This window comes from Metopolophium dirhodum, chromosome 6 (assembly GCF_019925205.1).
Source record: "Metopolophium dirhodum isolate CAU chromosome 6, ASM1992520v1, whole genome shotgun sequence".
NCBI classification, from domain to species: domain Eukaryota; kingdom Metazoa; phylum Arthropoda; class Insecta; order Hemiptera; family Aphididae; genus Metopolophium; species Metopolophium dirhodum.
In genome coordinates, this window is record NC_083565.1 from 15,817,663 (window position 1) to 15,837,353 (window position 19,691).

The 19,691-nt window shown below is 28.8% G+C and overlaps 1 protein-coding gene across 1 annotated transcript in view; it reads left to right on the top strand.

Annotated features, from left to right (window-relative positions):
• LOC132946268 (A-kinase anchor protein 200-like) overlaps nt 1-19,691 on the top strand; it is a 38,116-nt gene that overhangs the window by 3,015 nt on the left and 15,410 nt on the right. The window lies entirely within an intron of this gene.

Below are 19,691 nucleotides of genomic sequence, written 5' to 3' on the forward strand. Positions count from 1 at the left end.
TAATGTGATATAACGTTTCGTTTTCAAGAATATGCACGCGTACGTGTCCGCGCCCTCAACAACCGCATTCAGGTATCCGGTGCGGGCGCATAAGTGTGTGAAAGGGCGTGGAGAAATATTATTTTTACTGTGTCCCGCAATTGAAAATTATATTTTATGTCCGAGAGAAAAAAATTTAGACATTAAACACGTGACCTAAATAATAGTGATAATGATAATAAAAATATGAGTTTTGTGTGTGAACAACCCCGCTAGCGAGACCAAAATATTATTGCTGTACGGTGCATGGAATACTGCTCGTATGGTAAAATGCGCCTTGTGGGAGGGTGTGATCAGGACAGGGGTGCGCCGCCCCGTGGGTTCGCCGTGTGCGGGAGCTGTGTGTTTAATGCTGGCAAACGCGCGCGATCGTCGCCGTCAACCATTGTCGCACAGACGAGTTTTTGGGGTGCGTCTGTGCGTATGTTTATATTTATAAAATGCGTTTGTAATACTACTCCTCTACTATCGGTGGGAGGGGTGGCCCGTGTCTGGTAATGGATGGGGCAACCCTATTCTGGTTGACCACGTACTGTCGTTCAAAAGACCGTAAAAATGAATTTATATCCTCATGTGCGGGTAGACGAAAAGTAAAATATTTGTGTGTGTGTATTATTAATCGTCTATCGTCCCTCTGCAATTATTGTACCTACTTTATGTGTGGATATGTATCGTATTCGTATGTACTGTGTAGTTTGTTGTACCCTTCTTAAATAGCCATTATGTACTTTTTTTGAGTTTTATCCCTCTAAACCACCCGTACTTTATTAACCATGTTTTGTCCAATTAGATATGTTTTTCGTTTTTTATTATCCTTTAACGACATTCAATACAAATATACTGACTCAGTATATATGTTTTTGCTTGATGGTCCATATCAAATTTAATGAAATCGGTTTTTATTTCTATTTGACTATGAACCACTACCTATCAGATGATTATTGTTTTTAGTATTACAGTAATTTAATATCAATCATTTAGGTAGGTGGTCGTATTTATCGTTAACATAAGCACCCAAAACTAAACAATGTTCTTCAGGTTCTAATTTTAAAAAAGTCGGTATTAAAACTGTATACTTAGTGAATGTGATGCATCAACAACTCAACGTTTAAGTCTCTGCTTACTTTGTTCCTCTATACTTATTATTAGTTACCTATTCAATTGTTTTGTTATATAAATATTATTTGTATGACGATTGATGTGGTTATTAATAATATCTGCTATTAATGTAACTATTCAACCGTCTGATGCCTGTACACCTATAGATGTAATTTATTATCTCACCAGTGTGTATTTCATACGACGTAATATATTCCTACCATAATTTCTTTCGTACCGTCTGATAAACATATGTGTGATTGGAGATATGGTTTATGCTGCTCCTTGACCTTAGATATTTGAATACTATGCGTCGTTACTCGTTATACCGAAACCAAATCGGTGCGGATGAGTCATATCTACCAGGTTCAATAGAAAATCTTTCTTTTCGTTCGACCCGCGTGGGCAGTCAAACCTGTTCCTTGTGTACAGATTATACCTATAGAATGGTTAGTGCGGTACATCTTCGAAAAAAGGAGTTTTTAAGTAGATGACTTTTTTTTATCTGTGTTGTAGTTTTTTAAAAATAATTTTACTGCGCCTTCATACGAAAAATCACAAAATTAATCTAATTTTAAACCTACCCCCAGCTTGATGGATTTTGTCCCTTTCTTATTTTACGACGTCGTTTTTCATAGTAGCACACCATAAAATATTTATTTCGGACCGTTCTATACACAACAAACAAACCCCTCGTCTAATTTCTATAAATATATATTATATCTTATAGTGTAATACCGCATGGTGGAATGTGTTCACCCTTTTTTCGTAAGCATATTATTTTGGAATCGACTGGCGACAGCCGACGCATTCCATATTGTTTTTGTCTGGTATTTCGTAAATATTGCTCTAATGGCACCGTTTAAAATATTTTCGGACGTCATAAGCTGCATTATATTATAGTAATATGTTAACTGCCGACACCGGTTGTCTATGTTGTCAACTTCGTGCGGAGTCATAATATGTCATCGAATCAAATGGTCGGCATTGTAATACAGAAACTAAACGCCATACGCGTCATCGTGTGTGGTAGTAGCGGCGGTGCCCTAGTTATATTTATTATTTTTTCTGTCGAATTATATTATAATATTGTGGATTAGTTATACCACTTATACATATACAAATTTGCTGTCGAGAAAATTTTGTAATTTTTGATTCACGCTGCTTTAATAGTGCTATCAATAAGTGATTGGCGTAGGGGTTACGAACAAATTTAAATCAACTTTTTGTATTTGACGCGATTCCGATTAAATTACTGCCAATTAAAAACATTACAGACATAATCGATCGTCTGACGTGTTTCGTAGATGTGATATATATATATAGTGCGCGTAAGTTATTAAAACGTTATTATAACATACGCAGTCTTCTAACTACACACGATAATAATTATTACATGATTTAATAATATCTATATAGACAATCGTCGTGATGACATTGTGCCATGTGCTCTCGTGTAAATTTCCACACGACAAAATACGGCGGCGTCGGACAAAATTAAATGCTACCCGCATTCAGCTCTGTAGTTTTGGCTGCGGCGCGGCGGCCCATTTGACGTATACGTCGTGCGTGTGGAATGTTTGAGCTAATGTGTAGTAGTCGTGTGGGGGAGCAATATGGCGATCACGAGTCAGATGGTAAACGAGTGTGTGTGAGTGAGTACAACACTGTAAAAGTGCGACAACGCATTGCAGTGGGGTATCAGCCTGGCCATGTTGCCATAAACTGCGAAATTTTTTATACCTACAAACCGAAAGGGTATATTACTATAACGCAAAACGCAGTGGAACAGTTCACAAAATCGAGTATACGCGCAACACACATCGACGACCCTCATTTCGCCCTACCGGCAGTCCCAGTCACTGCAATCGCATGAATATGATCACGAGGATCGTTATAATATTTTATTATTATATTACGTACAACTAATATAACATTTAATATTAACCATCATAACTGCCTGGCATTAAAAAATAACAATTTTATAATGTTGTGATAACGCCCAATGTACTCCGTACTCACCGTATTTTATGTTATCTCTACAAGAGTTTAACGATATCAATTCCGAAAAACGAGTTATTATTTTTACTGCTTAAAAACGGCGTCAGACATTGTGATTTTCGGATTTCGTCTTATTACAATATTTGTATTCTACGTATTTTATGTTTTCTGTGTATTTATATAATATTAAGAATAATGTATACCTATTCGTTTACATAAATAATATAATCAAACAAATTGTAGGATTTAATAGTCGTTCGAGTAGATCAGTGCTGCTGCAGTTGGTTTTATCTAGTTATACTTTATACTAAAACGGACATGCGCACCTGATGTTTTGTCAGAATTCGTATAACATAATAATGATAATAATACAGGCGAGTTTATTTTACTTTGTTAGCAATTTTGATTATAACCAACTATTTCTTTGTTTCGTCAGAATACGGTCTAAACTCGTGGTGGGGGTATAACAATGGGTTATAATACAGAGATACCGATTTTTTTATTCTTTCTTTATTTTTTACTGTTACAAAATTATATACGTAAAATGGTAGCAGCCCGTGACCAGTGACTAAACGCTCGGGAAATTAAGTTCAAATAATTTTCATTTTTATAATATTGAGAGACATGTATTGATTTTACAATCTGATTCTTTATCGGTGCGCTAAAATGTAGAAGTCTTTAAAGTAGTATACACTTAAGATTTAGATAATATCAACTTTTATTTATATCAATACAGATTAGTTGAGATTTATACTGGATTTATAATATAATACCTACATGACCATGCGACTATTTGGATTATATCCAGGAGTTATTTTTACGCCCACATCGTAGAAAGTGAACGTATTAGATCATAGTTTATATCATCATAATTTATAATATTATACCTAGTTTATCTATATATAATTTATACTAGACTGTATCAATATAGTAATTTAATTTGACTAACAGCTAAAAAAATCCTTATAATACATTGTTCAATAAGTAGTTATGATTATGTGCCTAAAATAAAGTAGATACACGGTAAAATGTGGTCACAGTAGTTGTAAATGAAGATCTGCTTGAATTAATATTTAAAATGTGTATTCATACCTGAGTGTGTATGTAACTTGGTCTATAATTGAAAAAAAATTCTATAAAATATGGTTTAAGACTTGTAAAAAATTAATTGTAGTTAACGTGTTTTTCTATACAAAATATTAATGACTACAACTTGAGTCAATTCATGAAAAGTATCAACTCTTAATACCTTCCTACCTTCATTGTTATTTTTAAGCTAACGTTAAATTAACACTGTTAAGTATAAATTAAAGATAATAAACCGTGTTATTTACGAACCGTGCATCATCGATTGTGGTGCCTAATTAATCTATTATAAGTATATGTTATGATAAGCCTACCGGCGTGTTTGATTAATTTAGTCCATAAGTCATAAGATATGAGTACCTATATGACTAGTGGCATAAGATTATTTTTGAATTGTTCTCGTCGAGATGTAAAGAATAAACTACTATTTAGTACATTTAGGACCCCCCAAGATTTTCTCCTGTTCATGTTGTGAATACCAATATGAGATTGTTGTTTGGTCACATTACTAACCGATTCAAAACTGTATAGTCAAATGTTGAGTTCGTAATTTTTTCTTATAATATAATGTACGGACCGGACAACATAAGGCCTCAACGATTGTGTAAGCCATCTAAACATTTCGTTTAGTCGTTCGAATTTAATCGTAATTTGTATTTATATTTTCAATAAAATATTTAATCAAAAATTAAAATAAAAAAGGAACAACCGCTCTGTTGTTTGTACATAATATAGGAGTCGAGTATACCTCGTAATTGAGTAGGTCATTGTAATGTATGTGTTAAATTTGAATATAATGATAAACCATTGAATACGAAACACGGTTTTAAGGGGAGACGGTCGCTAGCCTATATATTACTAAGTAGATAATTTATAGGTGTTATCATATATTTTATAATTATAATGCTATTAATTATTATAGTAATTTATTTTACTATTAGTCGGTGTCTACTATTATACAGTATAAACTGTTAGTATAGCCAGTTGCTTAAAATTAATCGTAAATATTTTTTAATTACAAAAAAAAACTGAAATCGTTAGGTAATTTTTGTTTTAATATTCAATTTTGTTAAAATTTGAAATTTATGTCTCATAAAAAATGTTGTTTTTATATAATATGTGAAAGATTTTTGGGTTCAGCAAGGAAACTATAAAGAGGATGCTACGCATGCATTTGTTGTCTCCGTCTTACACACTAACGACACAGACAATTTTCGTTCACTAGTTTCAACAGTGTGCTGTTAGTTTTTATATTAAAATTAATTGATATTTTATCACATTTTTAGATAAGAACATTATCTGTGCTTAAGCGTCGGCTTTTATTTGATATTTTAATTTTCAAGCCGGATATGACCATTTTCAATTTTTGATATACCACACACCCATATCTTGCCATAAATGAAAATATTAATAAATCACCGTCGCTTAAGCACAGATAATGTGTTTTTACCTAAAAGTTTGATAAATTCACTCTAATATCAATGGTTAATGGTTAATTCACTCTAATATCAAAACTAACAACACAGTATTGAAACTAGAGAACGAACATATTTTGGTATGTCGTACGTGTGTAGGACTGAGACAACAAATGCATGGGTACTGGGTAACCTAACCTCTTCAAGAAGAACATTTTAATATTTTATACATTTTTTACTACAAAATGGTTTGTAAAGTGTAATTTTGTCACAATTTGAATTTTATACTCTACCTATATGAATAATTGGATTTATATACTCTTTTTTTTTTTTTTTTGTAATTTAAACTATTACTATTGAGGTGTGTGGTAATTAAAGTTATACCTACCCATATTTCCTTCCCTATATAAAGTTTCTAATCAATATTTGTAATCTACTCTGTAATATATATTCGAATGTAATAATTAAAACATTTTTAAAAGCATATGACTCATGGTAAATTGAAAATTCAATGGTGGAACACACATAATATATGGGTACCTATAATGTTTCTTATATATTTATCAAGACATTAACCTTATGTAAGCTTACCTTGTGTTATCATGGCGCCAGGCGTTCCCTTTAATTTTTGATAGTATTTTGTTTGGTTGTGTCCCATTTAAATTATTTTGGCATTTTGCTTCTTTTTTTATTTCCTAGTAGATTTGTTTAAGGTGTAGTCTAGAATCAAATAAGTAAAATATCCGGGGACCTACCCAAAAATGACTAGAATCATTGGGTGCAGGTGAAAACATTTTATTTAAGTATTTTAAATTGCATTAACGTTTTGTGTCAACATAAATTTGGTCTTGTACAAAATTAGAAAAAGTAATACCTTTATTAAAGGATTCTTACTAATCGAGATGTATTTAATTGTCTTTCTAGAAAATAGACACTATTGCGCAGAGTACAGATAATTTTATGATTACGCAATCATCGTTCGTTTCAATTCATACATATTTTACGTATTCTATTTGTAAATTTGTTTTTCAAATAAAACTGTCCATTGTAGTCATGTGTTTGGCCCCCTGTCCAAAAAAAAAAAATTCAAACAATTTTAAGTACTTACCTTTTTTCTTAGTATTTTAACTGTAAGTAATTGTATGCTTGTTATCGGAATTTTTTAAATGAATGTTCTGAAGTTATTGAATGAATTATGTTTTGTGCGCCACCATCACAACCCAACCCACCACCCAACCTCGAAAAATTGTAAATTAAAATTAAATTTTACAAATTCTGGGATTGAGCTTACAGTTACTTACAATTTATTCAGAAGATTTTGACGCGGTGGAATGCCAATATTTTCACACTTATCTTAGATATTAATTAATATTAAATGATATTACCTAATATAAATTTGATCTACGTCACGAAGAAAAAATGTCACAATTTTCGTTGGAATCCGGTTACACAATAATGACCGAGTTAATGTTTACAGTATATATTTTCTACTCACGATTTATCTATTGCAGTATCGTTATCAAAAGTAAGGTGGTATATAATATTTTGTTTGAAGAGTTCACGTTTTGCAATTGTATTCAAATGTTATGTACCTATTATGCAACAAAATCTAAACGATAGCCTCTATCTCCTTGTTAATATTAAATTAATTTTAAACCCATAAACCTGTGCGGTGTGTTTATACTGTAAATTATTTCTAGTACGTGTGTTGAACACTGAACTTCTAATTTTAATTTAAACATTGGTATTATAGTAAAAATTATCCTATAAGAACTCTCAACAACCTAAAATTGGCTTAAATTGGTGAATTAAATAACAATAGTACTTGTAATTAAATATTTTCTATGCTATTAATCAATGGTTTAAACATACATTTTTTACATCTTAGATAATTGTTTAATTAGCAACAACTGCCTTGGCGTGAAAACTTGATATTAATAAATACCTTAGGTGTACCTACTTACCATTATTTTATCATTACCACCAATTACAGTTATATTTCACGTGGTCACAGTATAGCGTTAAAAATAATAGTTAGATATTACTTTTAGTATTAAGAATTTTTTCCATAAGCGTTAACCCTTTTTCAGATGATTTATTGAAGTTGATCACCTGGAGGGCTTGACTTCCAACCGTAAATTATGTTGTAATTTGACCTTTGTTGCACAATACTTTATTCCATATGTACAAGTGAAACCAAGATAAGAAGAACAAAATATGCTTGCGGCTTTCTTGATGGGAAAAGTTATACTTAAAAGTTATTTAAATAGATAACTATACCTACCTACCTACATAGTTTACATATACTATTAAATACTATTATATTGTTGCGAAATTTGGTATACTTTAAGTCTATAATATCTTATCGAGTTATAATATTTAGAATGCTTTAATTTCAAATTTTATATCGAACATAATTTTTATTTTTTTATTTGTCAGGTATGTATTATGTTCAGTATTATGTATTATTTAAGTATACAGAATATATTCCAGTATCGGCTGCATCTTTTTTATTAATGAGATTCACGTCTCCCTTCCACTTTAGCGAAACCTGTATTTTTGTAATATAATTTCGAATCTATATATAATATAATATATTGCATCTATCTAGTATCTACAAAATATTTTCAAGATGTAACTTTGTAAAACAAACCAACCATCTTAAGTGACCATTTTTCATATATTACATATTTCCATATGGTATATTATGTTCAAAATGCCAATATTATATGTACTTGCTTTTTTATTTATCTTTTATTGGACTACCATAGGTAGACATTTAAATGTGTCAACCATACCTAGTTCTTTATACTTTTAGTTCAAAAGGTTTGATCACGTTGCATTGAATGGTAATTTTTCTTTTTTATAATCTACTTTTTTGTGTATTGATATATTGGAGCTATAATGATTGGGTGGTATAAAAACATTTCCACGATACTGTAGATACGCTCTCTCAGAAATAGAATATGTATAATATTATACTCATAATTACAACTATTTTATGGAAAGTAAAATATTAGTTACCTATTAATATATTCAGATGGTTTTTTTTTATTTTACTTTCGCCGTTAACAACTAGTGGACGTTAGAGAAAGAACCCTAAGAAAGAAAATCTTCAATTCGTTCCCCATTCCCTTGGGAAGGTCATATTTTTTACAACTGAAAAAAATAATAAAGATATAGGTACACACGATTTCTTTGTTGATCGATTACAGCGGATTGAAACTTGGCAATAGAGAGGGGCACCAAGTTTGTCATTGGCTGATATAGATTAACTCTATCACCTTGTGTGTCATACAGGTTAGTAAAAACTCGTTCTTCTCCCGATAGCTGCGAAGGAACAACGTTAGCAGCGTTGTTAAAGTCCTGTAAATTATTTTTTATTTATTTATGTAATCCGACACAATCCTCGGTACGTACGACCCGTGACCTTGAACCGTGAAAAATTATCCAGTAATAAGTATCCTCCATATGAGTATTTAAGATAACATTTTATAAGCATGAAACGGCGTTTAGAAACCGGTTCGTTCAGCCTCCGGGTATGGTCGAGTTGACCATACCCAGATTTTAAACGAGGATGGCTCTTGTTTGTTTTTCATCCTATTTTCGGATGCTTGAATACTTCGAGTAAACATGAAACCACCGGATGTTTTATCACGGAAATAGATTTCCTTAGCCTGTGTTTATGCATTGTGTATGTCTTATGACTATATTTAAATGTTTGTATATTATTTGTGAGCCCCTTATAGTTATTCGTTGTTTTGAATATCCATGTTGATTGCTTCATAATATTAACAATAAATAAATATTCGACATAGTATTGCTGTGTACGATGTAGTTTCTTTTTACTAGCAGAATAATATGTCAAATTTTTTTTGAAAATGTTCTATAAATATATTTTTTTGCTCGTAATATTCATATTACCTAGGAATAACTTTGATTAATATTTTGGATTACTCTATTAACCGTTTTAAATTGTTTGGTCCTTGTTGACAATTGTCTGTAGACTGTTGGTGAAAATACGGTACTATTCATGTTATGTTGTTGAAAAGCAAAATGCGTCGTCGTCGTGCGTGGACGGAATGGTAAAGAGGAGGCAGCCGGTAGTTATCGTCTCGATCACAATAAGAACTGGTGGCGGCGAATCGTCGGTATTTAATGCGCATCGTGCATTCGTGCGCCGGATTCACATTGTCGCGATCGGAATAAATAATAGTGAAATTTATTACGAACACGTAACAAATCGAATGAAAGCAACAACTCCGTGCGCCCCCTCAAACAATGAAAAGTGAAAAGCCCAAAACATTTTCATGGCATTTTGATTTGATGCGTATATGCAGTGCGAGGAACCGTTTCACTTGAAGTCCATTTAAATCTACAAAAAACGTATTCTGCTCTTGTTATCTATATACTATATTCTTTTTTACACCTATCAAACCTCTTTGATAATAGTCAATTATTTTACATGTTAAACAATCCTTAGATCTAACATAATATAATATTATTTATGTACCAACTTCTTAAATGTTTCTACATACATTTGTTTACTTTTTAGTTTATCACTGTCGTTGAATAATTTCTAAAAAACCAAAATTGTTAACATAAAATTACAATGGAATATTGAGCATGTATTTTGTTTACAATTTATGGGGAGAATGAAGGTTTTCAAACCTCTTGGTTAGAAATCTATTGCCGGTTCTCAAACCCTACGTAGCGCCGAAGATAATATATTGTAGGACCAATAATTAACAACCCACATGCCATTTTAGCTTAAGAGGGCGATGAAAAAAAGTGACGTTTAGACCAAAAAGCCAGACAAAACTGGAGGAATTTGGTTTGACGGATTCCAAGTTTGAACAGAGGTGGTTATTAATATTTCAATTATTGTTAGTGTCATAATGAATAATATAAATACAATAATAGATTAGTACTCAAAATCGTCTCTATTGAGACCGTGTAAAATTGGAAAATAGAAATCAATGAAAATCGGTTTTAAAAATTGAAATCCAACAAATCAAATTCCTTCAGTTTTGTCTGGATTTTTGATCTAAAAACCACTTTTTAAATTGAAAATCATAATTTAATATCTTTGTCAATGCTTGCGTGTACATAAGTAAATTGAAAACGAATATAAATAACCACCTACTTAGGCTACCTGCTGGATTTATGCGAGCGGCTTGCTTACTGTTATAATTCAGGACATTTCTGGAAATATTGAACGAAAACGATATTACAGATTATACTCACACATACTAGTATTGGTTTACTTCGCACACGCTTACAATTAATTTTAATATCATCACGTATAATATTAATTTCCTGTCTGAAAGGGTTAAAACAAGACCGACTGGAGCCCCCTTAGGAAATGTTATGTCTTGGTATTTGACCCCGTCAAAAAAAGTCCACGGATGTTTTGACCCCGCCAATTATTAAGATAAAACATTTGGTCCCCCGGTATTTTAAATCAATATACCTATTATTTTTTTATTTAAAATTTTAATTCTTTTTATAAAGCAAAAAATTTCAGTCTCTATAATTTATAATAGGTAATAAAATATAACATTTTTTAAATATTACTGATATTTTTCATCAGTTAAATTAAATTTTTAAATAATATAAGTAAACTATATAAATATTTAGGTACAATAAAATCTATTTACATAATAATTTTTGTTTTGATATTTTAGTCGCTATTTATTTACAATTAAAAATGCCAATATCGTGTTTAAATTATTTACAATAAAATTACTTATTATTTTTAGAAATATACAATTTCAGTTAAATTATTAAATTTAAATTCATTGCCTAAAATATAATTTTCATCAGTCAATTTTAAATTTTAAATATCTATGGCTAAATAACGTGTTATATTTCCCTGGAGCCAAATGTCCTATCTTAATAATTTACGGGGAATTTAACATGAAATTATTAAGTAAGCCTTGTTCGAGACAACACATGCGAGTAAAACCTCTTATTTAAATTGTCTCAAACCCCAATGCATTTAAATTATATTTGATACTATCTTCTGAGAAATAAAAACAAACAAAATATATACTTATAGATGCTATGTTAGCCAGATGTTATACTAAGTTGTTTATCATACAGAATTACATGTGTTAAATATAGGTTAGGTTAGACATATTTTTTTGTAATGAAAGGATTTTCGCTAATATTTGGGTATATATTACTAACTTAGAGTTTAAATAATTAATATTTTTGAGAAAATATAGTTATATTTTTATAATCATATAATAATTGGATAAGTTTGAAAGATGCATAATATGTCATATTTAGGATAAAGGAAAATTAAGTACCGACTATCTATATTATAATTTACTTAATTCTCTATATTTTGAAGAGTGGTTATAAGTAATCTGCATGCCTTGTAAAAGTTCCGAATTAAGACTGAAGCGACATTCCACTGATGATATTATTTGTTTTCTATTGTGAACTTCCTCACATGTTTAATCGACTTGTGTAATACGTATCTCTCGACTCGAGTAATGTAATTTGACATGATGACTATATCAATGAAAACCGAAACCGTGACCACAGGAAACTTGATATTTTTGTATTCTAATTAGGAGGTAGTCATTTGCGTTACATTTTTTTCCTGATATGTATACAACGGTTTTTATTTTCGTCTAGTGAATTAGATTTACCTCCCTAGTATTGATAACATTTTATATTATATGCTATATGGTGAAAATTATAATTTTTTTTAACAGATAATTTTCTTATTTTATAATAATTTATAGTTCAATCAATTTTACATAAATAACAAATATTAAGTTACGTGCAGTGCGTATCCAGAATTTTTTCGGGAGGGATTTAATTCATTTTTGACGAATTTTATCTGAAAATCATTTATTAAACCTCCTACCCCCCTGGATACGCCACCGGTTACGTGTATATATAACAATACTAGCTGAACCCGCGCACTTCGTGGCTTGTAAAAAATGATAACTCTTAAAAAAAAATCGAGAATGTTCAACTCCTTTTGGGGATGTAACTCGCTGCTGTAAGTGCAACTCAGTCACCCTGGTAGGCAGTGTGCGAAAATTCGATTTGATATATGCTTGTACCTTATCTGCCCGATTTCTACTAGTTATTTCCCCTATAGATTATAATATAATATTATATAACCAATAGCATCCATTTATAAACAAACATTTCCATAGTAAATCTCAAAACATCTTTTTGACCACCTCCTCGGGCTCCTATTGGCCGTAGCGGGATGTTATATAGCCTATATCCTTCCTCAATAAATGGACTATCCAACTAAAAATAATTTTTCAATTCGAACGAATACCTAGTTCTTGAGATTAGAGCGTTCAATCAAACAAACTCTTCAGCTTTATAATATTAGTATAGATTTCACTGGTTGAAATATTTTGATAAAACATTTTATTAGTATTATGTTGATAAAATAAAATATATTCGATTTTTATACAGTCTTATCTGAATTCTGGAGTATGCAAACAAAGACAAAGAGTTTCATTTTATAAATATTATATAATATGAAGTTGATTTACGCAGTTAAAACAATATATTTGATTATAATATTGCACCATCATTAAAATGGTTAAATATTTTAACGTCATAAAATAATATATGTTATGACGTTCAAAACTATGTGTGTTTGTGTGATCCAGTATACTTAATTATGTCGTGTTAATTACATTTTTTTAGTCTTTATAAAACTATAATATCAAAAATCCAAGTATAAATGTAGCCAATGTAGGTGTAACAAATAATGTTAACATCGTATAATATTGTTGGTATAGGAATAAAATATTCTTTTTGCACATAATTTTAAAATAAAAATAATTTTTAACCAACATCAATTTGAACGATGCCTAACGTATTATTGTTTTATTGAAAACCAAACACCTATATTATATTAAATATATATGTTAATTAAACGTTGTGACTAACAAACTAATGTCAGAATGCATGAAAAATGTAAATCTAATGGTTCAATAAAAATTAATGGACCAATCACGGACAACTAAATATCATGTTTAAGGGACTATTAGCTCACTATTGATTATTTAATTCGTTTTTTAGTTTAGTAATTGTTCGTGCACCCTGGCATACATATATTAGACATACTTAACACAATTTAGAAACAAATACATTTTTGTATATTTTGTTGAGCTTTCTTTGTTGACACTAGTCGTATTGATTTGTATTTAAATAACAAAATACTAGTGAATAGACAAAGTAATATGATTAAGTGTAATTAAATTAGTTAGTTTATAGTATTATTTTCATAGCTTAGTAATTTTTTTTGTTAAATCGTCTTTAAAATAATGCTTTTGTGTCAATATACAAAAATTAATCACGTGTACCTATATGCATGTAAACGTTATTCTTAAGCCATTATACATAGTAAATATATAGTGGTATCGATGAATACATTACGAATAACAATAATCAATAATAATAAAGTATAGGTACTATAATAGTAATAAACTTTAACAATTTTTACGATTTGAATGTAACTTATTTTCTCGTATTTATTGAAAATCAATAATTTTAAGTGTTTTGATTTAAATTAAGTTTTTGTCATTCTTTTAGATTTAGGTAAGTATCATAATATAGTGTTCGGTAGAGCATTTGGCATGTATGATTGGTTTAATGTTTGCTGAAAAAATAATAAAAAATATAAAATGAAAAATATATATATAAATAAATAAATATATATTTCCTCATTTTTTCCACATTTTTTTTTATTCATTATTCATTAATATTTTAGTTTAAATATGAGATTCACATAGTTGAACAGCAGCTGATTCATATTCGTTCACGTATTCTCTTAATTTATTCAATCAGCAATATAGTAGGTATGCTACTATAAATATTGGATTATGTGAAAATTGTTGAGTTTAAAACTATAAACAGTTATAAAACCGTGTCAACGATCGTTTAATCGATATGTGTAATATAATATATTTATAGATTGCTATTCTGCAATTTTATTTCAACAGTTTATCACATTTACGACCTAGTCATAAAATGTAGACTGAAATTCTTTACTTAGTATTGATATAGAAAATAAAATTCTAATATATTAATAATAGGTATGTTCGTTCAATTAAAATTATTTAAATAAAGAGAACAGTATACAATTTCTTATGAATCATTGCTTAAACTTTCAATTTTCATTAAATTATTTTTACTTTGATAATGTTATGCCTATAATCTACCATAACCCTCATACCTTTATACTAAAGCCAGACTTACTTCATATATAAATTTGAATGCTTTTTTATTATTATTAATTATTATTTTTGATAACAGTATTCAACAGTTAGGTATAGCTTTGGGGATGTTTTTCCTAGACTCCATTAGTGATTACAACTATAATATTATTTGATATGTATGGATACGTTTAATAACATTTAATTAATAATAATGCTCCAACTTATGTGTATGAGTACTACTTAGTGTAAAAAAAAAGAGAACAACAGTGTTTTAATGAAATGTTTTTATCTTAAATCTTAAAGCTTACTATACGCCCTATATTATCCATCATTGGCTAGGAATTATGTACCTACTCGTATTATATTCATTATGTACATTTCCGATATAGATCAATAGCCAACAGGATGACTAACGTTATCCTTTAACGTTTATATAACTTATATTATTTTCTTGATTATACCACTTCCCTTGTTTAGTATTAACTTATAAGTATTATAGTCGTAATATACCTATAAAATAATTATATTAAACAATAATAATATATTAATAAAAGTATAATTGTAATTTGAAGGTACCTACCTTATTTATAGATCAGTGGTTTTCTCGTTACTCATCGTCGGATCACAAATCCGTTGAAACTGACTAATTTTACGTGAATCGATCAATACCGTAGTGAGTGAGTCATTCGAATCGTTATTACGCATCATTATCACACAATTCGCGACACGGGTCAGTGTTGGCCATGTCGACATTGAATTTCGAGCAAGGTCATCGTTTTAATTTATTATAGGTACATACCTAATGTTATGTTCCTATATATTATTTTATTCTTTATAATCGTATTCTGTATAATCTTAATTATCAAGATTATAATAATTTAGCTATTGCTTGTTGCATAGTTTATTAATTATTGTTACAATTTTTCTCAAAAAGTTATTTTGTTAAAATATTTAATGGTTAGTTCTGTGTAAATGATTATTGCTGACTTCTATTATAATGTACACGAATTTTAATTAGCTACTTACAATTTGTATTGTATATGAATGTTAATTTTTATTATAACATTTACTTCTTATGCTTCTTGTGACGAACGATAATCTAGATTCTAGAACTATTATCCCTCCTATTTTTGCTGATTAGGACACTTTCCTGGTTAAGAATGTACTTTTTTTAAAGCTGATGTTTCCTCGTATTACTTGAATTATTTCGAGAAAAAAAATATTTTTATTTGTTGATTCTTTTGTATCTTATTTGATACAATAAAAAGTTGTATTATAATAATACATATTTAAAATGAATAGTATATTAATATTATTTTTTAATTTAGTATTTGTAATGGTTTAAATATTAAAAATATTAGTTATTTTGACATAACATTTCTACATTTGTTATCCCTAAATAGTAAACACAAAGTTTTAAGTCTTCGTATTTTTATTTTTTAGAATGAACCATATTTTATTAGATACATAATATTATAGATAATGAATTCGATATCTGAATTGCTTTAACTAACATTCAAATATTTTATATTTATTTTTTTTTTTTATTGGAACCATCACTTGAAATGACCCTTTGTAAAAATCAACAGGGCAAAAATGTCCTACACAACCAATATAGCCTGGGAGAAATCGTCTAATTACCACGTCAAACCTCAATTATTGCCAGCTTTTCTTTTATAGTATTGTCTTAAGCATAGTAGTATAATATTCGATTCAGACATTTGCCAGCTGTAACATTGTTAAGCATTTCCGAAAATGTCTTAACTTACATATTTTTACAATCAAATGTTCTATTTTATTGCTAATTTCATGAATTCAATGTACTTAATATGTTACCTATTTTGTAATAATATTTTACTTTTAATAAAATATAATTCATACAGATGTGTGTGTTTATATTTTTTAAAACAGAAAAATAACGACCATTTATTTTTATGCTATTACAACATTATTATTAATATCTCAGTAGTTTATTAAATTGTATTGCATTTTTGTTATCTACAAACAATATTATGAATATGTCCCAACTAAATATGTTAAATAGGTTTAAAAATATGCAAATATATCGCACCTAACTTTAATGCGGAGTTTTATAAAATAATCAATATAACGATAAATGACTCATTCGACTACCCTCTGTCCAGTATAAACAGTGGAACTGTTGAAAACCACTGGCGTCGACGATGAGTCACTACTTCCCAGTCGGTTGCGGCAGACGAAAGGGGAGAAAGTGTCGTCTTATGTTTAGCGTGTATATCTACCGTTATAAGTTGTCCATTGAAATGGATGGTGAATAGTTGTTTTATTTATTGATTCACCCAAAAAGTCTACACGCTATATAGGTACATCCATTTAATCTGCACTCCTACAATGCAAATTATTAATACCTTACCTTTTCATTTGTAGATACGTTATGATAAGGACTTTTCAAAGCTATTTCGGGTAATTCAGTTTAATTACAAAAAAAGCTCTTATAAAAAACTTTTTCAATAGTAGGGTGTAATTTGATGAACTAATTATTGGCTGTATAATATTACTATAATTGTAATTATAATCCTCATTTTAATTCTTTTGAGCCAAACCTCTATTTTCCTATTTAGTAAAATGTATAAAAAGTTATTCTTTAAATCAAAAATTAGAGCTTATTAATTATTTATTTACATCTGCATTTTAATAACGTTTAATAGGTATAAATCAAAATAAAACAAGTACCTTATAATATTGTTTTATCATTAACTAACTTATATGCTTCAAAATATAAAATACTTCATAACACGTCTTTGTATATTTATTTTTATTTTTGTGTTACCGGGGTAATAACCAACACGATGTTTTAATTTTAAATAGGTTTGCTGATATGAAAAAGTTCTTAATAATCTATCATATGATAATAACTATGTTGGTTGAACTTTTATATTTATGTTTTTTTTAAACTATTCATAATGTAATACAAAAAATCCAACATTAATTATTTAGTAAAAAATACTTATAAATTTGCATAATGTATTACCATTGATTATGAATACATATTAGTATTATAATAATAAATTATATTATTAAAGTATTCATAATCAATGGTATTACGAATAAATGTTATTATATTATACAATTTATCTATTCCTAATGTAATGTTTATATTTTACTGCTTAATTTAATTAATGAATAAGTAATTTTGTACTATTTTATAATATTATATATTATTATCTACTTATACATTTTACACAAAACTATTTATATTAATAATAAAAAGAAAACATTAATAATATTTCTATTTTTATTTTATAGTATTTATTTATTTATTTAAAGTTATACCCACCTTTTTTAGGTACTTGGTCTGAAATAAAATTGTATTCATGTTAGTAATCTGTGTTGTTGTATAATCCGTATTATTAACACATTTATTAATATAGATCGCTTGAAGTCAGGTACGGCATGATTGTGATTAACGTTTTAGGAACGTGTTAAGTTTGAGTACAATCGATTATTTATGGACTTAAATTAAAATAGATCATTAATATTCGTCACTGTTTAATAAAATCATTTAGAGTGGGCTCATTATTAAATAGTTGCTGTTTTATATTTTCATATTAAATTATACTTAAAGGAACAAATTAAGAAATTAAAAATATTTTCAAATTGTTATTTTATTATATCAATATTATACTCGGTAGAAATGTAGACAGTTTAGTAGCTAATATACGAATAATTAATTTTAAACATTAATAAAACGTTGAGAAAAAAATTAATTTTCCATTTTTAAAACATGCATTTATTAAAAATTACAAATACATTTAATCTGTAGCGTCTTTATGTTAATAGATAGTTTTAAAAATCACACCTATTTATTGATCAACTACAGCCGGAATTAATTATCAAATATACCACCTGTACGGTTATTCGATTGTCTGGTTTTATTTTCTTATCAAAATTGTTGATCTTTAATCGCAAAGGTCTACATCTCATATAAAATGTATATTGTACTTACAAAATTTTATATCATAGTTGTGCAGAAAATAAGATAATTTAATCATCCGACATCATAAAATATTTGATACCTAGCTATTCTATTATGCTGTATTAATGATTAATGCACAACAATAGTTAAGAGAATCTTTAATGATTTAAAATATTTCATACTAGCATAATTTATTATTTAGTAGTTATAAAAACATCAGTTTTTGTAATATTGTTTGGCTTCTTGAGTTTTAATGTTGTTGATGTTCGATTTATAACCAATCTAACATAATAAATTTAAAAAAAAAAATAAAAATCATATTTATTGAACTACATGTATTATTATGTCAGAAAAGATTTAAAATATAATGAACCATTAATTGTTCGTTGAAATTAAAAACGTGCGATCGCATCTAACAGGTAGCAATTAATAATATGTTGTGCTTACAATATTACTGTCGTAAAAGATGCTTATTTGGTTGGAATAAGTGAAATTATATTACATTTCTCTTTCAAAACTGTCGCTGCAAATCTCTGCTTGATACTTTACATTTTGCATTGGGTCTGCATAGCATAACAAAAGTCTAAGTAACATAGTATAACTTAAATATACATCATAACTAACATAATACAACTCGGTTCAAGGACAAAGGTAATGATCACAGGATGTATGCAAGACATACCCGTTCAAATTGAATTATGTCTGGTGGCCAAGTCAATCGCTTTCCACTAGTCTATCTATCTAATTTTTATTATTATCAGTGCAACACGCTCGTATACGACGCACGTATAGATGGACGTTTATTTTATATCACGTACCTTATGCATTCTCATGTTCCACTATATTTTTGTTTAATAATACAAACTATGATATTTTCTTTTGAACACC